The sequence below is a fragment of the Primulina tabacum genome, chromosome 11 (assembly GCF_025594145.1).
Source record: "Primulina tabacum isolate GXHZ01 chromosome 11, ASM2559414v2, whole genome shotgun sequence".
Lineage (NCBI taxonomy): Eukaryota > Viridiplantae > Streptophyta > Magnoliopsida > Lamiales > Gesneriaceae > Primulina > Primulina tabacum.
The window spans coordinates 36,858,146-36,883,707 of NC_134560.1; the positions used below are offsets into that span (position 1 = coordinate 36,858,146).

Here is a 25,562-nt window from a genome sequence, read left to right on the forward strand (position 1 = left end):
GCCACTCCACCTCCAGACCCCAAATGATTTATCTCATAAAATCAGAGAGATTGTGGCTAGGAACACATATCTATTTCTCTCAAGAAGATACGTATTAAATCTTGCGCTATATTTCCTTGCTTGAAAGGCTGGAACTTTGTATCGGAATCTCGCATGTAAACGTCAATTCTATAGGAGAGTTGGGACCCGCCACTTGCTATGCTTGGTTTCCAACGGGTTGACTCCGATATCGGTACATCACCTCGAGCATCAGAAAAGGGGTCGAACCAAGTGATCAAATTTTCAAAATGGTCGACAACTCGAAAGCTCCTATCTCAACAAGAGTCGTAGACCTGTGAGAACCCAAATTTTTGGACATATAATTAATTAAATATAGACATGTATAAGACTTTATTTTCGATTTATAATAAATTCGAAAATATTAAATAATACATGGTATTGGAGATTCCAAGCCAATAAATACATGAAATTAAAATTTCAGTGCAAATCATGTATTAATTTCGAAAAAAGGCTAAACATCAATCAAATTGGAAGGAAATATTACGTAAGCAGCGTTTCTCAACAAGGAAGCATATCAATATTTAAGGAATGAGCATCTCCAAATTTTAGAAGGAAAATCAATCGGTTTATGGTAGGATTCTTACCCAGCACCTATAAATACCCCCCTAAGCCTTTGAAATTTTCACCCCTCATTCTAGCAAGCAATTTTCGAAATTGCTCTCACAAGTGCTCCCAAGAATTTTCGAAATTTTCTCCCAAAAATTCTGCACGAGTCATCAAAATTCTTTCAAAGTTCAGAAATTCGTTTCTCTCGCTCAGGTGCTTGGAATCTGATCTCCACCGTTCAGAATATGCTTCCATATGTTTTGAATAACATATTCAAATTTCAGCAAAATCCAACGGTTAATTTTTTGTTTATAGCCTTTGAAAGAAAACTGCTCAGATTTTATGCGGGAATTCAGCATACCTACGGTTTTTCTGTATGAACAGGCCTAAACGACTTCCAAACCCGATCTCCACCGTTCATAATATATTTAACGTACTTGTGAACGTACTGTAAAATTTTTAATCCGATCCAACGGTGAAATAAGGCGCAGTGAATTTTTCAAGACGACTGATTTTTCGGTAGATGTGCTGCTGCGTTTTCGAGGGGTTGGTTGCATGATTCTTCTATGGTTTCTGAGTTCTTCACGTGTTCTTCCAGTATAAGGTAAGTGGGTTGTTTTTAAATCTTAAACTTTCGGTTATGCATATGTGATTTTTGGTTTTTTTATAAAAACTTCGGTCGAGTAAAATTCTTTCCCTACTCCATCTTGTGTTGTGTCATTCGATTTTAAGCACTGTGAGGAGTCGACTGTATATGGGTGGGAATCTCAACCATGACGTACCCTTACGCGGTGGGGGAAATAACCGCTATACGGCCTCGCCCCCTTAGAGGAGTAAAAATTAGGGACTGCCGTCAGTAAATCATAGAAAGTTAGGTAAATCACAGTGGCTGATAAAAGTTATGCATATGTTATGAAGTACGTATGCAACTCATGTTTTATGTTCGAAATCTATGCATGTTGTTTTTATTGTGCTCGATGTTTCCCCTGTTTGCTGAGTATTTCCCAAAATACTCACCCCTTATTCTATCCTCCCCAGATAAATCAGAAGAAGAAATAGAGAAAGAAGAATCGGACACCAGTTCTTGGACTGATAGTGGACGCATAAAGAATTTTAATTAAGAATATGTTATTGTTAGTTTCTAATCCAAGATATAAACGCTTCCGCAGATTTTTATCGTTTCAAATGTACTATTGTAAAGACGATTCCATTTTTATGGTATTTATGATATATAAACTGGTTTTGGTGTATACTGTACTACGAGGCTTGTTGTTTAGCAATTATGTGATTGTTGAATAACGCCGGTGTCAACTAACTCCGGTCTCGGGGCGTGACTTTTAAGTGGTATCAGAGCCGCCAAGTTCATAATCCAGTTGGGAAGAAAAATTTGTCAGGTTATGGCAAAAGGCTGATGCAGTCCCTTTCGGAACTCCCAACAAGTATTATTCACAACTTTGATGTGAGGCGTGGTCCGAAAACAAGAAAATCTTTCATTTAGACCTCCGAAATCGCGTTTTTTGCTATTTTAGGAAAGTTTCGTAGAATTCCTAACTTTTCATAGGAAACTCAGAATTTAATTCCGTCGACTGTTCTAGAATCCTCTCGACGTATTCTTTCTATCCATGGGTCAATGTCCAAACTTTCTACTTTTGGAAACTTTCTCGAAAATCTCGTTCAACGTGTTTCTTGAACTACTTGTCGATTTTTTTGAAATTTTATTATGAGGACAATTAGTATTTGTATTTATTTTAAGAATATATCTATCAGAGATAAGTTGACTTAAACTTCTGATTTAAGGAAAAAAAATTGACTCGATGATGATAAGTTATTTATGATAACTAATATGAGAAAAGTTGATATAAGGATTATATCATAAGTTTTGGGTACTGTACTAGAAGTTGATTTTGTGTCGATAGTTAATTGTGTGAGCAATATGTTTGGGTTATTAAGAATATTAAGCGCTAACTTTAAATATGTAGAACATTGGAATATCTTGTGAGAAAATACCATCAGGTTAAGGAATTTATATTATTTTGGGATAACAAGTAGGCTACGACCTTACGTAAAAAAAAAGTAAATTATGAGATATTGATGGGTATCAAGGAAAGTATAGTACAATAAGTTTTGACTTTTATGGTACTAAGAATGATTCAAAGAGAATGACATTCAATGAACTCCTTTGTTTTAGAGCGTGATAGGCTCGTGATCTTGATGAAAATAAGATTTAGTAAAAGAATAATTATTTGAGGTAACGACTAGGTTATAATTTTCGGGATTTAAGTCAATAAGCTATAGATCAATATTGAGTTAAGTTTCAATATTCTATATGGGTTTTAAGTTTTGAGATAATAATTGGGGTAATTTCAAGATAAGATAAAATTAGTATCAATTCGCATATATTCAGTGCCGACTTAATTCAACTCACTTCGGTAGATTTCGACGTCATCCTAAGGATGAACTGATTAGCTAAGAGCCGTGCGATAGTAGATGGCCAGAGTAAAAATGTCAAACTCTGAACCCCAAACCAAGAAGAAATCAGATACCATGGCGATGCCAAGGAACAGAAATGCATTTTTTCTGTTACCCAGAATTGGAAAGCCATAATATCGGGAGAAGAAGTTTACCTAGCAATGGTGAACAAAGTGCAAGAAGAAGATAAGCTGAAATTGGAAGATATTCAAGTAATACGAAAATTTTCAGACGTTTTTCCAGAAAGGCTTCTTGGAATGTTCTCGGACTAAGAAGTAGAGTTCGAGATAAATTTGGTACCAGTGATGCATTAATCTCCAATAAACTGTACCGAATGGCTCCAGATGAACTCAAGGAGCTAAAATAATAACTCCAATAGTTGTTAGACAAAAAAAAATGGATTAGGCCAAATGCATCTCTTTGGGGAGCCCCGGTCCTATTTGTAAAGAAGCATTATTAAAGTATGAGATTGTGTATAGATTATAGAGAACTCTATAAGATCACAATCAAGATAAATATATTCTTCCAATAATAGACGGTCTTTTCGATCAACTTAAATGAGCTACAGTCTTCTCCAAACTCGACCTGAGGTCAAGCTATAATCAGCTAAAGTTCAGAGCAGAAGACACCCCAATGTCAGCATTCAAAATAAGGTCATCAGTGGAACTAAGAAAGTAGAGGCAATTCTAGATTATCCGAAACATAAGAATGCAACCAAAATTAGAAGCTTCTTTGGATTACTAGGCTATTAGCTGAAATTTGTCGATGGCTTCTCTTCAGTAGTCGTATCACCAATGAGACTCGCATAAAAGAACTATGAATTCAACTGAAGATAAAGATGTGAAAGAGCTTTCAAACATTAAAGGAGAAGCTAGCATCTACACCAATGTTGGTATTATCTACTGAGGACAAGGATTTTACCATCTACAACGAAGTATCAAAGGAAGATCTCAGAGGCGTACTCATGAAAGACAGGCTAGTCAACTAAAGCCGCATGAGCAAAACTACCCTACTCACGATCTCTAGTTGGCAGCAATGATTTTGCTTTGAAAATTTGGAGACACTATCTCTACGATGCCAAGTGTGAAGTATTCACTCACTGGCCACAAAGTCTCGAATATTTGTTCATTCAAAGAGAATTAAAAATGGGACAAGGACGGCGGATAAAGTTACTCAAAGAATGTGACTTGACAATAAGCTACCACGCCAGCAAGCCAAATAAGGTAGACATCGACAATCTTCGATAAGAAGTGATGTTAGAGACGCATAAGTCAACATTCCAGATCTATACCATCAGTAAAAAAATGTATAGAGATTTGAAAAAAAAAAGTTTCTGGCAAAACAGAATAAAAATAGATGTCGCCGAGTTTATATTTAAGTGACAAGTATGCTAACAAGTGAAAGTCGATCATCAGCGACATGGAGAATTACTGGAACAGTTAGAATTCCATAATGGAAATGAGAACATATTTCCATGGATTTCGTAGTAGAATTTACAAAGTCAATACAGAGTCAAGACGTGATATGGATAATCGTAGATAGACTCACAAAATCTACGTACTTTCCACTTGTTCGAAGGAATTATAATATTGACAAGTTGACTACTCTATACTTGGATAACATTATGCGGCTACATGGAGTGCCAACAATCATAATGTCGGATAGATATCCAAGATTTGTGTCACGTTTGTGGTAGAGCTTTCAAGAAGCCATGAGAACAAAAGTCACTCTTAGTACGGCTTATCACCCTCAAACTGATGGCAAAACAGAGAGAATGATTCAAACCCTAGAGGGTTTGATAAGGGCATGTGCCATAGACTTCAGTAGTAATTGAAGTGAAGATATATTCCTGATAGAATTCTCCTACAATAACAGTTATCACGGAAATATTGGAATGAATATATTTGAAGCTTTTACGGACGAAAGTATCGATCACCACTATACTAGGACAAAATAGTGAAAATAGCCATAGCTGGGCCAGAACTAATCCAAGAGACAATGGAAAAGTGGCCGCCATCAAAGACAGACTCAAGGCTACATAAGACCAACAAAAGAGTTAGTCTAATCTTAAAAGGAGACCAATGGAATTCACATACGGTGAAACACCTTATATATGGGTCTCACTAATGAAAGAATCATTAGATTCAGTAAAGTTGAAAAAGTGAATCCTCGGTACATAGGACCATTCAAAATTCTGGAGAGATTGGCACATTGGCTTACATAATAGCATTGCCACCAGATATATCTAGAATCTACAATGTATTCCACAAACTAAGAAAATACATCACAAACCCAAGTCATGTTATGGAAATTGAACCGCTCATGATCAAAGGTAACTTGAGGAAAGAGCTGAAATATAAAGATGTCTATATTCATATGATGGACACTAAGGACCAAGTACTGAGACGACGTATCATTCCCTACGTCAAGGTGCAATGGTCAAACTACACAGAACAAGAAAAGTACATGGGAGTTTGAAGGGAAAATGTGCAAGCAATACCCCTACCTTTTCCAAGGTCAAGCCGACTCAAGTTTCGAGGACGAAACTTCCAATAAGGAGGGAGAGATATGAGAACCCAAATTTTTGGACATACAATTAATTAAATATAGACATGTATAAGACTTTATTTTCGATTTATAATAAATTCGAAAATATTAAATAATACATGGTATTGGAGATTCCAAGCCAATAAATACGTGAAATTCAAATTCCAGTGCAAATCATGTATTAATTTCGAAATAAGGCTGGACATCAATCAAATTGGAAGGAAATATTACGTACAAGGCAGCTTTTCTCAATAAGGAAACATATCAATATTTATGGAAGAAGCATCTCCAAATTTTGGAAGGAAAATCAATCGGTTTATGGTAGGATTCTTACCCAGCACCTATAAATACCCCCTAAGCCTTTGAAATTTTCACCCCTCATTCTAGCAAGCAATTTTCGAAATTGCTCTCACAAGTGCTCCCAAGAATTTTCGAAATTTTCTCCCAAAAATTATGCACGAGTCATCAAAATTCTTTCAAAGTTCAGAAATTCATTTCTCTCGCTCGGGTAGTTGGAATCTGATCTTCACCGTTCAAAATATTCTTCCATATGTTTTGAATAAAATATCCAAATTTCAGCAAAATCCAACGGTTAGTTTTTTGTTTATAGCCTTTGAAAACAAACTGCTCAGATTTTATGCGGGAATTCAGCATACCTACGGTTTTTCTGTATGAACAGACCTAAACGGTTCCCAAACCCGATCTCCACCGTTCATAATATATTTAACGTACTTGTGAACGTACTGTTAAATTTTGAGTCCGATCCAATGGTGAAATAAGGCGCAGTGAATTTTTCAAGACGACTGATTTTTCGGTAGATGTGCTGCTGCGTTTTCGAGGGGTTGGTTGCAAGATTCTTCTGTGGTTTCTGAGTTCTTCACGTATTCTTCCAGTATAAGGTAAGTGGGCTGTTTTTAAATCTTAAACTTTCGGTTATGCATATGTGATTTTTGGTTTTTTTATAAAAACTTCGGTCGAGTACAATTCTTTCCCTACTCCATCTTGTGTTGTGTCATTCGGTTTTAAGCACTGTGAGGAGTCGACTGTATATGGGTGGGAATCTCAACCATGACGTATCCCTTACGCGGTGGGGGAAATAACCGCTATACGGCCTCGCCCCCTTAGAGGAGTAAAAAGTAGGGACTGACGTCAGTAAATCATAGAAAGTTAGGTAAATCACAGTGGCTGATAAAAGTTATGCATATGTTATGAAGTACGTATGCAACTCATGTTTTATGTTCGAAATCTATGCATGTTGTTTTTATTGTGCTCGATGTTTCCCCCGTTTGCTGAGTATTTCCCAAAATACTCACCCCTTATTCTATCCTCCCCAGATAAATCAGAAGAAGAAATAGAGAAAGAAGAATCGGACACCAGTTCTTGGACTGATAGTGGATGCATGAAGAATTTTAATTAAGAATATGTTATTGTTAGTTTCTAATCCAAGATATAAACGCTTCCGCAGATTTTTATCGTTTCAGATGTACTATTGTAAAGACGATTCCATTTTTATGGTATTTATGATATATAAACTGGTTTTGGTGTATACTGTACTACGAGGCTTGTTGTTTAGCAATTATGTGATTGTTGAATAACGCTGGTGTCAACTAACTCCGGTCTCGGGGCGTGACATAGACCACTACTCTCCGGGTGATCTAGTGAACATGCTCCTCGCCAATGGCTAATCTGCCGAGCACTGCACCGTCGCCGCACATAGGGTTATATAATTCTACTCTATGACTGATGTTTGCTCCTTACGATATATATGTTGAGTGGATTTGTTTAAGCTTATAAAACTCAACTAATAAAAAAAACAAACAAAATCAATGAGCACTTCAACACTCGTCCTCATGGGCCAAGCATTTAATTCAGTTTTGAATATTTGTTGCCCTCAACATCATAAATTGGATAATTTCCGTTGCTATCATATTTCCAGAATTTTTTGGGTATCAATAATATTAGGGATATTAAGGATCAGCTCAATGACTTTGTGCTTATATGTTATTTATCCTAAATCCCACCTGGAACATTTATTCCTTCATACTTTAGCAGGTCTTTCTTTGGGAACTAACTTGACTCAAGTGACTGCAAGGTCCACAAAGGAATAACTAGTCTATTGGTTCATAATAATAAATTGCTCTATGATAATTTATTTCATGAAATTCACGTCTGTCGAAGGATATTTTCCAATTAAATCTTATTTCTGATAAAAATTACTATGGGAATTTGGCCTTATACACTTAGATCATCCAATTGCTCTCTTGGGCAACAAATCTTTGTTTCGCTCAAATTAATTTTTAATTAAATTATTATGAGTTTGGCTCGTCAGAAATATGCCTTATATGGGTCAATTAGATGAATTTAAGAGGTGCATTCCTACTTTTTGATAACAATTGAGATATATAATTTTACTCTGTTTATACTCCCGCCAGCGACCTATCCATGCAGTCTTAGGAAATAGGAATCATTCAAACATGTAGTTGAATTTTCTCCCATGATTAGTGTGAAAAAGAGTTCACAGTTCTACGGACATTATATTATCATAATTCAAAACTTACTATGTTAGGTAGTCAAAACTCATGGCCCACACTTAAATCGAATTATTTGGGATTTGATCATTACTCGAATCGTTATAGTTTTTGATAAATTTTAGATGCCAAGATATACATTCAAATTATTATTATTTTGGATTCCTTGTGTCTTGGTTTTATGTTTTGGTGCAGAATTCAGAGCGTATTATATTTTGCTACACGCCGGCTTGGACTCAACTTATGTCATTTTTACTAGTGGGCACTTTGCGACAACATAGCCAGGTCCTACTCGATGATCGAGAAACATAGGATACAAGACATGGATCGTAAACAGAAAGAATACTTTTAACCTTGACGCAACCTCAGTAAGCCCGACTTTGCTCGGCACCTCAGTAAGCCCAACTCTGCTCGGCAAATATACAAGTCCGACCTCGCGCTCGGCACTCAGTAAGCCGAACTCTTCTTGGCAAATATACAAGTCTAACCTCGTGTTCGTCAGTCAGGAAATCCAACTCGGCTTAGAAAACATATAAGCTAGATCTCGCACTCGACAACTTTAATTTGATTCTTAATTGCTCTTTATTTGAGCTCGATTTTCAGCAGATTATTATATGTAGCTCTTTATTTGAGCTTGGTTTTCAGCAGACTATTATCTATAGCTCTTTATTTGAGCTCGATTTTCAGCATGATCTTATCTATAGCTCTTTATTTAAGCTCGATTTTGAGCAGACTATTATCTATAGCTCTTTATTTGAGCTCAGTATTCAGCAGGATATTATCTATAGCTCTTTATTTGAGCTCGATTTTCAAGAAGATCTTATCTATAGCTCTTTATTTGAGCTCGGTTTTTAGCAGACCTTGATCTATGGCTCTTTATTTGAGCTCGGTTTTTAGCAGAACTTGATCTATAGCTCTTTATTTGAGCTCGATTTTCAGGAAGATCTTATCTATAGCTCTTCATTTGAGCTCGGTTTTCAACAGGATCTTATTTATAGCTCATCATTTTAGCTCGGTTATTAGTAGGATATTCTTTATGGCTCTTCATCTGAGCTCGACTTTCAGCAGTCGATATATCTCGAACTTCTTATTTATGCTGGTCTCGACATCTTGACCTGACTTCTTATTGAGGAATATAGCCACTATTGGCTCTTTTGACTCTCTAGCGACTCGAGAGGAAAAATCATTTGACTATCTATTCAATATCAGATGACTACATTGGCCGCTTAATTTGGCTCGCATCAGAAAGCACACTCCCCAACAAACGCTCAAAGGACATTATTACATGCAATTAGAATATTATCTTGAATACTCTAAAATTTAATTTCATTCATATAAACGTTCCTCCATCATTTCACTCGTCGTCACTTTTCTGCGGGGATAATATTGATGATATGGTAAAAATCTTATCATATCATTAATTATATTTTAGAGATATTACAAAATATTATATGGATATGCACAAATCTAGTTACCATATATTACAAAATTCTGTACCATCTAAGACTCAACACCTATAAATAAAGGGCTCCTAACCCTAATCAAGATACGCTTTCATGTACAATTATTTACATCAGTCTTATATTTTTCTCTCAAATACTATACTGACTTGAGTGTCGGAGTGGCTTCGCCTCTGGGCGGAGTCATCTCACCCTTTTTCTTTGATACACAGTTATCTTTCTGAAGCGGTCTGATTCGGTTTATCGAAGAAATTGGTACGTGATAATCGTTTCAAGGTATTTTTATGAATGCGCGTTTTTTGAGCGCATCAGAACTGATGGGATTTGCTGGATTTTCTGAAAAAGACTACAACAAATTGTTTTGGGCAGTTCACCCAGGAGGACCGGCGATTTTAAATCGGTTGGAGAAGAAGTTGGAGCTTTTTCCAGACAAACTGAATTCCAGTAGAAGGGCTCTGGCAGATTATGGAAATGCTAGTAGCAATACAATTGTCTATGTGCTGGAGTATATGTTAGAAGAGGCCAAAAATGTCAAGAAAGAAGAAGAAAATGGGGCTGACAAATGGGGATTGATCTTGGCTTTTGGCCCTGGAATCACATTTGAGGGGATTCTTACAAAAAATCTCACTGTGTGAGCTGTGTAAAAGTTTGAAATCTGCTGCAAGGAAACAAGAAATGGGGTGATATGTATGTAGTTTCATACTTGTTATGTTTCTATTATTAAATGTATTAGCAAGTGTTATGTTTTAGCTCTTTGTAAACCAGTATATTTTCTTGTGAACTATTTTAAATTACTTACAAGTTGCTAGATTTAATCAGGGTCTCTAATAGAGTAGAATCTTGCCCTTCCCATTAGAATTTAAAAATAAGAACTAGGCAAGATTAACAGGAAGAGAATTATTACTGCACCAAACAGTATTTCAAGTGCCAAACATAATTTAAAAAAACATAATTAAGAGGCCTCCACAAGCAACCGAAAATAGAGACAGGACGAAGGTAGCTAAGCACAAGAATACTTGTACAGATCTTTAAATCATACTGTTATTCAAGAATCCATTTATGCCAGCTGATAAATGGACTCTGCCGGAGAAAAGAAAGAAATAAACAGATTCCTATTGTAATTTATGGGCATTTGCGTTTGTTGTTCCGAGTAGTGAGACTAGCGTAGCAAGGGCAGGCTGCAAAATTTCCACAAGTCCCCGGTGGCACGCGGTTGCACCGGAAGCAGCACGTCCCACATATTCTTCGACACAGATTTGGCCTTTTCGATAGTTTGCACCGAGCTGCACAAGCTTCACCACAATCTGCACACACACCATAGTTAGATGTATGAAGAGAGCAAAGAAGAATGTCACGATCAGGGGCTTCCCACTTATCTAAAATCTGCACACACGCCATAGTTATCATGCTAGAGTTGCTACTCGTGCTCGACTTGTACTCGGACTCTTAACCAATATCATATATATTGAATTTTGGCTTAGCAGCTCAACTCACTTGCAGCACCAGCCCAAATATAGCGAAACGTGAACCGAGTCTACCATTACTCAGGCTCTACTAGAAAATTTTGAACCTTAGTTTAATAGAAAACTGTCTACATATAATGTACTTGCAAGTCCAAGACCGCACGACCACGACACGAGATGAAACTGTTATTTCCGGGCAAGAGGTAAGAGAGAAGAGAATGATATATTACTTATTCTTGGAATGTTGGAACTTGCTACACCTCCAATATTGCTAGTGCTCTGCAAGAAGATTGCAACGATAATAATATTACCTATAAGTTAAAGACATGAACTTATCAAGAAACTGAATCATACAAAAATGGCATCATGAGTTAGTTACCCCTTGTGATTGAACTTGATGGAAAAGAACAAAGCATAAAAGGATTAAGGAAATAAGAGCTTTGGAAACAGCCATTGAAACCAGAAACTTTATTCAAATATTGAGTTTTATTTATTGGAATTTTATTGTTGAATGAGATACAAGAACCCTATTTATAGAAGATATATTTATAAATTTGATTTTTTAAAATATATAAATTTATGTAGATAGAAAAGGCAATAAAGAGGGAGAGAGACTAGATGGAAAGTGCATGCATGAAAGTGAACAAATTCTGTAGGCACCGATGCAGGCTGGCATTGTGGACTCACCTACAAATATTAATAATAGCTTTAAATTGGTTGATGAGATATAATTAGTGTAGAAAGAAGAAGCAAATAGCAGATTGTTTTGGAGGACCTTTTGACCCAATTCACTCGCCAAAAAAAGTACATAATAGTTGTAGTTGGACCACATGATATATATTTTGAACCAGGATTATTTGCATTCATATTATATTATTTTAAAACAAAAATCATCCTTATTTATTTAAAATAAGATTGTTTGATGCGAAAGATGATGTATAGATGATTTTATTTAAAACAAGACTGCTCGGTGCGAAAGATGATGTAAAGATGATTATCATATTTGAGTTATTCAATGTTTGACTTAATTTCTCGATATAAGTCATTTTGTTATTCATATACACTGATTTATCAATATTATAAAATATATCATTGATTATCACATCTCACGAGTAAGTGAATACACTCAATTGACCGTTCATACTTCTATTGTATTGATACTCACGGAAAATTTAGAGTCCGATTCCAGCAAGTGTCATTAGTCCAGACGCATGTTTCAAAATTATCCCGAGCCTGAAATCACGAATAAGAACGTTAGAAGGAGGCCAGGAGGATGTCCTAGCGTAGCCCTTCCGATGCTCAAGTCAGAGACTGAGGATATAAGTGGAGAGCAGCTAAGGGTGTTGCTGAAAAACAATATAATGAATCCATGAGTTAGACACCCGAACCTGGTATTTATATGAGAATACATGGGCTCGTGTTGGGCCTTCCACCTTGGTTAGAGATGGGCTAGGGGTCCCAAATGTGGTTTGGGCCTAATGTCCATACGGTATCATGTATAATAAAATCATGTTCCACTGTTAAAAAAAATTTACTTTAACTGTAAAATAATCTATTTTCATTAAATATAGTGTATACATCTTTATCTATGTTCTATTTTTTAGAACAAGGTCATAGAGGTCCATCATGATCTATCTATTTTGTAATTACTAAAATTACCTTAATTTTTTTAATTATAAATAGTGTTTTTCAAATTTATTTTTTTTGTATATCATGGTTTTGATATTATTACAAGTATATTGATAAGGTCATAGAGGTCCATCATAATCTATTTACTGTGTAGTGAAAAATAACCTAAATTTTGTAATTAATTATATATAGGGTTTTTCAACTTTAATTTAATTTGTTTTTTGCATTATTTTTTTTTTGAATTATCAATCTAATTTATCATTATTTTGGTAAACACCAAATAATTTATAACACGCGTGCTTATCATACGTTGCTAATATGGGGAAAAAAAAAGAAAAAACAAAAAATGGGCTATAATATATATAGCTAGAGTATATCTCTTGTGAGACGGTTTCACGAATCTTTTTCTGTATGAACAGGCCTAAACGACTTCCAAACCCGATCTCCACCGTTCATAATATATTTAACGTACTTGTGAACGTACTGTAAAATTTTGAGTCCGATCCAACGGTGAAATAAGGCGCAGTGAATTTTTCAAGACGGCTGATTTTTCGGTAGATGTGCTGCTGCGTTTTCGAGGGGTTGGTTGCATGATTCTTCTATGGTTTCTGAGTTCTTCATGTGTTCTTCCAGTATAAGGTAAGTGGGCTGTTTTTAAATCTTAAACTTTCGGTTATGCATATGTGATTTTGGTTTTTTTTATAAAAACTTCGGTCGAGTACAATTCTTTCCCTACTTCATCTTGTGTTGTGTCATTCGGTTTTAAGCACTGTGAGGAGTCGACTGTATATGGGTGGGAATCCCAACCATGACGTACCCTTACGCGATGGGGGATATAACCGCTATACAGCCTCGCCCCCTTAGATGAGTAAAAATTAGGGACTGACGTCAGTAAACCATAGAAAGTTAGATAAATCACAGTGGCTGATAAAAGTTATGCATATGTTATGAAGTACGTATGCAACTCATGTTTTATGTTCGAAATCTATGCATGTTGTTTTTATTGTGCTCGATGTTTCCCCCGTTTGCTGAGTATTTCCCAAAATACTCACCCCTTATTCTATCCTCCCCAGATAAATCAGAAGAAGAAATAGAGAAAGAAGAATCGGACACCAGTTCTTGGACTGATAGTGGACGCATGAAGAATTTTAATTAAAAATATGTTATTGTTAGTTTCTAATCCAAGATATAAACGCTTCCGCAGATTTTTATCGTTTCAGATGTACTATTGTAAAGACGATTCCATTTTTATGGTATTTATGATATATAAACTGGTTTTGGTGTATACTGTACTACGAGGCTTGTTGTTTAGCAATTATGTGATTGTTGAATAACGTCGGTGTCAACTAACTCCGGTCTCGAGGCGTGACATAGACCACTACTCTCCGGGTGATCATCTAGTGAACATGCTCCTCGCCAATGGCTAATCTGCCGAGCACTGCACCGTCGCCGCACATAGGGTGATATAATTCTACTCTATGACTGATATTTGCTCCTTACGATATATATGTTGAGTGGATTTGTTTAAGCTTATAAAACTCAACTAATAAAAAAAACAAACAAAATCAATGAGCACTTCAACACTCGTCCTCATGGGCCAAGCATTTAATTCAGTTTTGAATATTTGTTGCCCTCAACATCATAAATTGGATAATTTCCGTTGCTATCATATTTCCAGAATTTTTTGGGTATCAATAATATTAGGGATATTAAGGATCAGCTCAATGACTTTGTGCTTATATGTTATTTATCCTAAATCCCACCTGGAACATTTATTCCTTCATACTTTAGCAGGTCTTTCTTTGGGAACTAACTTGACTCAAGTGACTGCAAGGTCCACAAAGGAATAACTAGTCTATTGGTTCATAATAATAAATTGCTCTACGATAATTTATTTCATGAAATTCACGTCTGTCGAAGGATATTTTCCAATTAAATCTTATTTCTGATAAAAATTACTATGGGAATTTGGCCTTATACACTTAGATCATCCAATTGCTCTCTTGGGCAACAAATCTTTGTTTCGCTCAAATTAATTTTTAATTAAATTATTAAGAGTTTGGCTCGTCAGAAATATGCCTTATGTGGGTCAATTAGATGAATTTAAGAGGTGCATTCCTACTTTTTGATAACAATTGAGATATATAATTTTACTCTGTTTATACTCCCGCCAGCGACCTACCCATGCAGTCTTAGGAAATAGGAATCATTCAAACATGTAGTTGAATTTTCTCCCATGATTAGTGTGAAAGAGAGTTCACAGTTCTACGGACATTATATTATCATAATTCAAAACTTACTATGTTAGGTAGTCAAAACTCATGGCCCACACTTAAATCGAATTATTTGGGATTTGATCATTACTCGAATCGTTATAGTTTTTGATAAATTTTAGATGCCAAGATATACATTCAAATTATTATTATTTTGGATTCTTTGTGTCTTGGTTTTATGTTTTGGTGCAGAATTCAGAGCGTATTATATTTTGCTACACGCCGGCTTGGACTCAACTTATGTCATTTTTACTAGTGGGCACTTTGCGACAACATAGCCAGGTCCTACTCGATGATCGAGAAACATAGGATACAAGACATGGATCGTAAACAGAAAGAATACTTTTAACCTTGACGCAACCTCAGTAAGCCCGACTTTGCTCGGCACCTCAGTAAGCCCAACTCTGCTCGGCAAATATACAAGTCCGACCTCGCGCTCGGCACTCAGTAAGCCCAACTCTGCTTGGCAAATATACAAGTCTAACCTCGTGTTCGTCAGTCAGGAAATCCAACTCGGCTTAGAAAACATATAAGCTAGATCTCGCACTCGACAACTTTAATTTGATTCTTAATTGCTCTTTATTTGAGCTCGATTTTCAGCAGACTATTATATGTAGCTCTTTATTTGAGCTTGGTTTTCAGCAGACTATTATCTATAGCTCTTTATTTGAGCTCGATTTTCAGCATGATCTTATCTATAGCTCTTTATTTAAGCTCGATTTTGAGCAGACTATTATCTATAGCTCTTTATTTGAGCTCAGTATTCAGCAGGATATTATCTATAGCTCTTTATTTGAGCTCGGTTTTCAAGAAGATCTTATCTATAGCTCTTTATTTGAGCTCGGTTTTTAGCAGACCTTGATCTATGGCTCTTTATTTGAGCTCGGTTTTTAGCAGAACTTGATCTATAGCTCTTTATTTGAGCTCGATTTTCAGGAAGATCTTATCTATAGCTCTTCATTTGAGCTCGGTTTTCAACAGGATCTTATTTATAGCTCATCATTTTAGCTCGGTTATTAGTAGGATATTCTTTATGGCTCTTCATCTGAGCTCGACTTTCAGCAGTCGATATATCTCGAACTTCTTATTTATGCTGGTCTCGACATCTTGACCTGACTTCTTATTGAGGAATATAGCCACTATTGGCTCTTTTGACTCTCTAGCGACTCGAGAGGAAAAATCATTTGACTATCTATTCAATATCAGATTACTACATTGGCCGCTTAATTTGGCTCGCATCAGAAAGCACACTCCACAACAAACGCTCAAAGGACATTATTACATGCAATTAGAATATTATCTTGAATACTCTAAAATATAATTTCATTCATATAAACGTTCCTCCATCATTTCACTCGTCGTCACTTTTCTGCGGGGATAATATTGATGATATGGTAAAAATCTTATCATATCATTAATTATATTTTAGAGATATTACAAAATATTATATGGATATGCACAAATCTAGTTACCATATATTACAAAATTCTATACCATCTAAGACTCAACACCTATAAATAAAGGGCTCCTAACCCTAATCAAGATACGCTTTCATGTACAATTATTTACATCAGTCTTATATTTTTCTCTCAAATACTATACTGACTTGAGTGTCGGAGTGGCTTCGCCTCTGGGCGGAGTCATCTCACCCTTTTTCTTTGATACACAGTTATCTTTCTGAAGCGGTCTGATTCGGTTTATCGAAGAAATTGGTACGTGATAATCGTTTCAAGGTATTTTTATGAATGCGCGTTTTTTGAGCGCATCAGAACTGATGGGATTTGCTGGATTTTCTGAAAAAGACTACAACAAATTGTTTTGGGCAGTTCACCCAGGAGGACCGGCGATTTTAAATCGGTTGGAGAAGAAGTTGGAGCTTTTTCCAGACAAACTGAATTCCAGTAGAAGGGCTCTGGCAGATTATGGAAATGCTAGTAGCAATACAATTGTCTATGTGCTGGAGTATATGTTAGAAGAGGCCAAAAATGTCAAGAAAGAAGAAGAAAATGGGGCTGACAAATGGGGATTGATCTTGGCTTTTGGCCCTGGAATCACATTTGAGGGGATTCTTACAAAAAATCTCACTGTGTGAGCTGTGTAAAAGTTTGAAATCTGCTGCAAGGAAACAAGAAATGGGGTGATATGTATGTAGTTTCATACTTGTTATGTTTCTATTATTAAATGTATTAGCAAGTGTTATGTTTTAGCTCTTTGTAAACCAGTATATTTTCTTGTGAACTATTTTAAATTACTTACAAGTTGCTAGATTTAATCAGGGTCTCTAATAGAGTAGAATCTTGCCCTTCCCATTAGAATTTAAAAATAAGAACTAGGCAAGATTAACAGGAAGAGAATTATTACTGCACCAAACAGTATTTCAAGTGCCAAACATAATTTAAAAAAACATAATTAAGAGGCCTCCACAAGCAACCGAAAATAGAGACAGGACGAAGGTAGCTCAGCACAAGAATACTTGTACAGATCTTTAAATCATACTGTTATTCAAGAATCCATTTATGCCAGCTGATAAATGGACTCTGCCGGAGAAAAGAAAGAAATAAACAGATTCCTATTGTAATTTATGGGCATTTGCGTTTGTTGTTCCGAGTAGTGAGACTAGCGTAGCAAGGGCAGGCTGCAAAATTTCCACAAGTCCCCGGTGGCACGCGGTTGCACCGGAAGCAGCACGTCCCACATATTCTTCGACACAGATTTGGCCTTTTCGATAGTTTGCACCGAGCTGCACAAGCTTCACCACAATCTGCACACACACCATAGTTAGATGTATGAAGAGAGCAAAGAAGAATGTCACGATCAGGGGCTTCCCACTTATCTAAAATCTGCACACACGCCATAGTTATCATGCTAGAGTTGCTACTCGTGCTCGACTTGTACTCGGACTCTTAACCAATATCATATATATTGAATTTTGGCTTAGCAGCTCAACTCACTTGCAGCACCAGCCCAAATATAGCGAAACGTGAACCGAGTCTACCATTACTCAGGCTCTACTAGAAAATTTTGAACCTTAGTTTAATAGAAAACTGTCTACATATAATGTACTTGCAAGTCCAAGACCGCACGACCACGACACGAGATGAAACTGTTATTTCCGGGCAAGAGGTAAGAGAGAAGAGAATGATATATTACTTATTCTTGGAATGTTGGAACTTGCTACACCTCCAATATTGCTAGTGCTCTGCAAGAAGATTGCAACGATAATAATATTACCTATAAGTTAAAGACATGAACTTATCAAGAAACTGAATCATACAAAAATGGCATCATGAGTTAGTTACCCCTTGTGATTGAACTTGATGGAAAAGAACAAAGCATAAAAGGATTAAGGAAATAAGAGCTTTGGAAACAGCCATTGAAACCAGAAACTTTATTCAAATATTGAGTTTTATTTATTGGAATTTTATTGTTGAATGAGATACAAGAACCCTATTTATAGAAGATATATTTATAAATTTGATTTTTTAAAATATATAAATTTATGTAGATAGAAAAGGCAATAAAGAGGGAGAGAGACTAGATGGAAAGTGCATGCATGAAAGTGAACAAATTCTGTAGGCACCGATGCAGGCTGGCATTGTGGACTCACCTACAAATATTAATAATAGCTTTAAATTGGTTGATGAGATATAATTAGTGTAGAAAGAAGAAGCAAATAGCAGATTGTTTTGGAGGACCTTTTGACCCAATTCACTCGCCAAAAAAAGTACATAATAGTTGTAGTTGGACCACATGATATATATTTTGAACCAGGATTATTTGCATTCATATTATATTATTTTAAAACAAAAATCATCCTTATTTATTTAAAATAAGATTGTTTGATGCGAAAGATGATGTATAGATGACTTTATTTAAAACAAGACTGCTCGGTGCGAAAGATGATGTAAAGATGATTATCATATTTGAGTTATTCAATGTTTGACTTAATTTCTCAATATAAGTCATTTTGTTATTCATATACACTGATTTATCAATATTATAAAATATATCATTGATTATCACATCTCACGAGTAAGTGAATACACTCAATTGACCGTTCATACTTCTATTGTATTGATACTCACGGAAAATTTAGAGTCCGATTCCAGCAAGTGTCATTAGTCCAGACGCATGTTTCAAAATTATCCCGAGCCTGAAATCACGAATAAGAACGTTAGAAGGAGGCCAGGAGGATGTCCTAGCGTAGCCCTTCCGACGCTCAAGTCAGAGACTGAGGATATAAGTGGAGAGCAGCTAAGGGTGCTGCTGAAAAACAATATAATGAATCCATGAGTTAGACACCCGAACCTGGTATTTATATGAGAATACATGGGCTCGTGTTGGGCCTTCCACCTTGGTTAGAGATGGGCTAGGGGTCCCAAATGTGGTTTGGGCCTAATGTCCATACGGTATCATGTATAATAAAATCATGTTCCACTGTTAAAAAAAATTTACTTTAACTGTAAAATAATCTATTTTCATTAAATATAGTGTATACATCTTTATCTATGTTCTATTTTTCAGAACAAGGTCATAGAGGTCCATCATGATCTATCTATTTTGTAATTACTAAAATTACCTTAATTTTTTTAATTATAAATAGTGTTTTTCAAATTTATTTTTTTTGTATATCATGGTTTTGATATTATTACAAGTATATTGATAAGGTCATAGAGGTCCATCATAATCTATTTACTGTGTAGTGAAAAATAACCTAAATTTTGTAATTAATTATATATAGGGTTTTTCAACTTTAATTTAATTTGTTTTTTGCATTATTTTTTTTTTGAATTATCAATCTAATTTATCATTATTTTGGTAAACACCAAATAATTTATAACACGCGTGCTTATCATACGTTGCTAATATGGGGAAAAAAAAAGAAAAAACAAAAAATGGGCTATAATATATATAGCTAGAGTATATCTCTTGTGAGACGGTTTCACGAATCTTTTTCTGTATGAACAGGCCTAAACGACTTCCAAACCCGATCTCCACCGTTCATAATATATTTAACGTACTTGTGAACGTACTGTAAAATTTTGAGTCCGATCCAACGGTGAAATAAGGCGCAGTGAATTTTTCAAGACGGCTGATTTTTCGGTAGATGTGCTGCTGCGTTTTCGAGGGGTTGGTTGCATGATTCTTCTATGGTTTCTGAGTTCTTCATGTGTTCTTCCAGTATAAGGTAAGTGGGCTGTTTTTAAATCTTAAACTTTCGGTTATGCATATGTGATTTTTGGTTTTTTTTATAAAAACTTCGGTCGAGTACAATTCTTTCCCTACTTCATCTTGTGTTGTGTCATTCGGTTTTAAGCACTGTGAGGAGTCGACTGTATATGGGTGGGAATCCCAACCATGACGTACCCTTACGCGATGGGGGATATAACCGCTATACAGCCTCGCCCCCTTAGATGAGTAAAAATTAGGGACTGACGTCAGTAAACCATAGAAAGTTAGATAAATCACAGTGGCTGATAAAAGTTATGCATATGTTATGAAGTACGTATGCAACTCATGTTTTATGTTCGAAATCTATGCATGTTGTTTTTATTGTGCTCGATGTTTCCCCCGTTTGCTGAGTATTTCCCAAAATACTCACCCCTTATTCTATCCTCCCCAGATAAATCAGAAGAAGAAATAGAGAAAGAAGAATCGGACACCAGTTCTTGGACTGATAGTGGACGCATGAAGAATTTTAATTAAAAATATGTTATTGTTAGTTTCTAATCCAAGATATAAACGCTTCCGCAGATTTTTATCGTTTCAGATGTACTATTGTAAAGACGATTCCATTTTTATGGTATTTATGATATATAAACTGGTTTTGGTGTATACTGTACTACGAGGCTTGTTGTTTAGCAATTATGTGATTGTTGAATAACGCCGGTGTCAACTAACTCCGGTCTCGAGGCGTGACATAGACCACTACTCTCCGGGTGATCATCTAGTGAACATGCTCCTCGCCAATGGCTAATCTGCCGAGCACTGCACCGTCGCCGCACATAGGGTGATATAATTCTACTCTATGACTGATATTTGCTCCTTACGATATATATGTTGAGTGGATTTGTTTAAGCTTATAAAACTCAACTAATAAAAAAAACAAACAAAATCAATGAGCACTTCAACACTCGTCCTCATGGGCCAAGCATTTAATTCAGTTTTGAATATTTGTTGCCCTCAACATCATAAATTGGATAATTTCCGTTGCTATCATATTTCCAGAATTTTTTGGGTATCAATAATATTAGGGATATTAAGGATCAGCTCAATGACTTTGTGCTTATATGTTATTTATCCTAAATCCCACCTGGAACATTTATTCCTTCATACTTTAGCAGGTCTTTCTTTGGGAACTAACTTGACTCAAGTGACTGCAAGGTCCACAAAGGAATAACTAGTCTATTGGTTCATAATAATAAATTGCTCTACGATAATTTATTTCATGAAATTCACGTCTGTCGAAGGATATTTTCCAATTAAATCTTATTTCTGATAAAAATTACTATGGGAATTTGGCCTTATACACTTAGATCATCCAATTGCTCTCTTGGGCAACAAATCTTTGTTTCGCTCAAATTAATTTTTAATTAAATTATTAAGAGTTTGGCTCGTCAGAAATATGCCTTATGTGGGTCAATTAGATGAATTTAAGAGGTGCATTCCTACTTTTTGATAACAATTGAGATATATAATTTTACTCTGTTTATACTCCCGCCAGCGACCTACCCATGCAGTCTTAGGAAATAGGAATCATTCAAACATGTAGTTGAATTTTCTCCCATGATTAGTGTGAAAGAGAGTTCACAGTTCTACGGACATTATATTATCATAATTCAAAACTTACTATGTTAGGTAGTCAAAACTCATGGCCCACACTTAAATCGAATTATTTGGGATTTGATCATTACTCGAATCGTTATAGTTTTTGATAAATTTTAGTTGCCAAGATATACATTCAAATTATTATTATTTTGGATTCCTTGTGTCTTGGTTTTATGTTTTGGTGCAGAATTCAGAGCGTATTATATTTTGCTACACGCCGGCTTGGACTCAACTTATGTCATTTTTACTAGTGGGCACTTTGCGACAACATAGCCAGGTCCTACTCGATGATCGAGAAACATAGGATACAAGACATGGATCGTAAACAGAAAGAATACTTTTAACCTTGACGCAACCTCAGTAAGCCCGACTTTGCTCGGCACCTCAGTAAGCCCAACTCTGCTCGGCAAATATACAAGTCCGACCTCGCGCTCGGCACTCAGTAAGCCCAACTCTGCTTGGCAAATATACAAGTCTAACCTCGTGTTCGTCAGTCAGGAAATCCAACTCGGCTTAGAAAACATATAAGCTAGATCTCGCACTCGACAACTTTAATTTGATTCTTAATTGCTCTTTATTTGAGCTCGATTTTCAGCAGACTATTATATGTAGCTCTTTATTTGAGCTTGGTTTTCAGCAGACTATTATCTATAGCTCTTTATTTGAGCTCGATTTTCAGCATGATCTTATCTATAGCTCTTTATTTAAGCTCGATTTTGAGCAGACTATTATCTATAGCTCTTTATTTGAGCTCAGTATTCAGCAGGATATTATCTATAGCTCTTTATTTGAGCTCGGTTTTCAAGAAGATCTTATCTATAGCTCTTTATTTGAGCTCGGTTTTTAGAAGACCTTGATCTATGGCTCTTTATTTGAGCTCGGTTTTTAGCAGAACTTGATCTATAGCTCTTTATTTGAGCTCGATTTTCAGGAAGATCTTATCTATAGCTCTTCATTTGAGCTCGGTTTTCAACAGGATCTTATTTATAGCTCATCATTTTAGCTCGGTTATTAGTAGGATATTCTTTATGGCTCTTCATCTGAGCTCGACTTTCAGCAGTCGATATATCTCGAACTTCTTATTTATGATGGTCTCGACATCTTGACCTGACTTCTTATTGAGGAATATAGCCACTATTGGCTCTTTTGACTCTCTAGCGACTCGAGAGGAAAAATCATTTGACTATCTATTCAATATCAGATTACTACATTGGCCGCTTAATTTGGCTCGCATCAGAAAGCACACTCCACAACAAACGCTCAAAGGACATTATTACATGCAATTAGAATATTATCTTGAATACTCTAAAATATAATTTCATTCATATAAACGTTCCTCCATCATTTCACTCGTCGTCACTTTTCTGCGGGGATAATATTGATGATATGGTAAAAATCTTATCATATCATTAATTATATTTTAGAGATATTACAAAATATTATATGGATATGCACAAATCTAGTTACCATATATTACAAAATTCTATACCATCTAAGACTCAACACCTATAAATAAAGGGCTCCTAACCCTAATCAAGATACGCTTTCATGTACAATTATTTACATCAGTCTTATATTTTTCTCTCAAATACTATACTGACTTGAGTGTCGGAGTGGCTTCGCCTCTGGGCGGAGTCATCTCACCCTTTTTCTTTGATACACAGTTATCTTTCTGAAGCGGTCTGATTCGGTTTATCGAAGAAATTGGTACGTGATAATCGTTTCAAGGTATTTTTATGAATGCGCGTTTTTTGAGCGCATCAGAACTGATGGGATTTGCTGGATTTTCTGAAAAAGACTACAACAAATTGTTTTGGGCAGTTCACCCAGGAGGACCGGCGATTTTAAATCGGTTGGAGAAGAAGTTGGAGCTTTTTCCAGACAAACTGAATTCCAGTAGAAGGGCTCTGGCAGATTATGGAAATGCTAGTAGCAATACAATTGTCTATGTGCTGGAGTATATGTTAGAAGAGGCCAAAAATGTCAAGAAAGAAGAAGAAAATGGGGCTGACAAATGGGGATTGATCTTGGCTTTTGGCCCTGGAATCACATTTGAGGGGATTCTTACAAAAAATCTCACTGTGTGAGCTGTGTAAAAGTTTGAAATCTGCTGCAAGGAAACAAGAAATGGGGTGATATGTATGTAGTTTCATACTTGTTATGTTTCTATTATTAAATGTATTAGCAAGTGTTATGTTTTAGCTCTTTGTAAACCAGTATATTTTCTTGTGAACTATTTTAAATTACTTACAAGTTGCTAGATTTAATCAGGGTCTCTAATAGAGTAGAATCTTGCCCTTCCCATTAGAATTTAAAAATAAGAACTAGGCAAGATTAACAGGAAGAGAATTATTACTGCACCAAACAGTATTTCAAGTGCCAAACATAATTTAAAAAAACATAATTAAGAGGCCTCCACAAGCAACCGAAAATAGAGACAGGACGAAGGTAGCTAAGCACAAGAATACTTGTACAGATCTTTAAATCATACTGTTATTCAAGAATCCATTTATGCCAGCTGATAAATGGACTCTGCCGGAGAAAAGAAAGAAATAAACAGATTCCTATTGTAATTTATGGGCATTTGCGTTTGTTGTTCCGAGTAGTGAGACTAGCGTAGCAAGGGCAGGCTGCAAAATTTCCACAAGTCCCCGGTGGCACGCGGTTGCACCGGAAGCAGCACGTCCCACATATTCTTCGACACAGATTTGGCCTTTTCGATAGTTTGCACCGAGCTGCACAAGCTTCACCACAATCTGCACACACACCATAGTTAGATGTATGAAGAGAGCAAAGAAGAATGTCACGATCAGGGGCTTCCCACTTATCTAAAATCTGCACACACGCCATAGTTATCATGCTAGAGTTGCTACTCGTGCTCGACTTGTACTCGGACTCTTAACCAATATCATATATATTGAATTTTGGCTTAGCAGCTCAACTCACTTGCAGCACCAGCCCAAATATAGCGAAACGTGAACCGAGTCTACCATTACTCAGGCTCTACTAGAAAATTTTGAACCTTAGTTTAATAGAAAACTGTCTACATATAATGTACTTGCAAGTCCAAGACCGCACGACCACGACACGAGATGAAACTGTTATTTCCGGGCAAGAGGTAAGAGAGAAGAGAATGATATATTACTTATTCTTGGAATGTTGGAACTTGCTACACCTCCAATATTGCTAGTGCTCTGCAAGAAGATTGCAACGATAATAATATTACCTATAAGTTAAAGACATGAACTTATCAAGAAACTGAATCATACAAAAATGGCATCATGAGTTAGTTACCCCTTGTGATTGAACTTGATGGAAAAGAACAAAGCATAAAAGGATTAAGGAAATAAGAGCTTTGGAAACAGCCATTGAAACCAGAAACTTTATTCAAATATTGAGTTTTATTTATTGGAATTTTATTGTTGAATGAGATACAAGAACCCTATTTATAGAAGATATATTTATAAATTTGATTTTTTAAAATATATAAATTTATGTAGATAGAAAAGGCAATAAAGAGGGAGAGAGACTAGATGGAAAGTGCATGCATGAAAGTGAACAAATTCTGTAGGCACCGATGCAGGCTGGCATTGTGGACTCACCTACAAATATTAATAATAGCTTTAAATTGGTTGATGAGATATAATTAGTGTAGAAAGAAGAAGCAAATAGCAGATTGTTTTGGAGGACCTTTTGACCCAATTCACTCGCCAAAAAAAGTACATAATAGTTGTAGTTGGACCACATGATATATATTTT

General features: G+C 35.9%; 2 long non-coding RNA genes across 6 annotated transcripts; both read right to left on the minus strand.

The window, feature by feature from the left end:
• LOC142517827 (uncharacterized) lies at window positions 1-25,325 on the minus strand. 4 transcript variants are annotated; one of them, XR_012813397.1, is made up of 5 exons: window positions 25,073-25,325; window positions 24,949-24,997; window positions 22,229-24,559; window positions 14,079-15,460; window positions 1-332 (listed from the first exon to the last, which is right to left on the minus strand). It is a non-coding gene; the product is annotated as an uncharacterized LOC142517827 (long non-coding RNA). The 4 variants fall into 4 exon arrangements; XR_012813399.1 differs by lacking the exons at window positions 22,229-24,559; window positions 24,949-24,997; window positions 25,073-25,325 and adding exons at window positions 18,126-18,174; window positions 18,275-18,489 and having other exon boundaries at window positions 14,079-17,736; XR_012813396.1 differs by lacking the exons at window positions 1-332; window positions 22,229-24,559; window positions 24,949-24,997; window positions 25,073-25,325 and adding exons at window positions 8,582-8,596; window positions 18,126-18,174; window positions 18,250-18,476 and having other exon boundaries at window positions 15,364-17,736.
• Window positions 10,493-11,628, minus strand: LOC142517828 (uncharacterized). Of its 2 annotated transcripts, none has more exons than XR_012813400.1 (3): window positions 11,428-11,628; window positions 11,304-11,352; window positions 10,493-10,914 (listed from the first exon to the last, which is right to left on the minus strand). It is a non-coding gene; the product is annotated as an uncharacterized LOC142517828 (long non-coding RNA). The 2 variants fall into 2 exon arrangements; XR_012813401.1 differs by having other exon boundaries at window positions 11,453-11,627.
• Window positions 25,326-25,562: the final 237 nt, after the last annotated feature.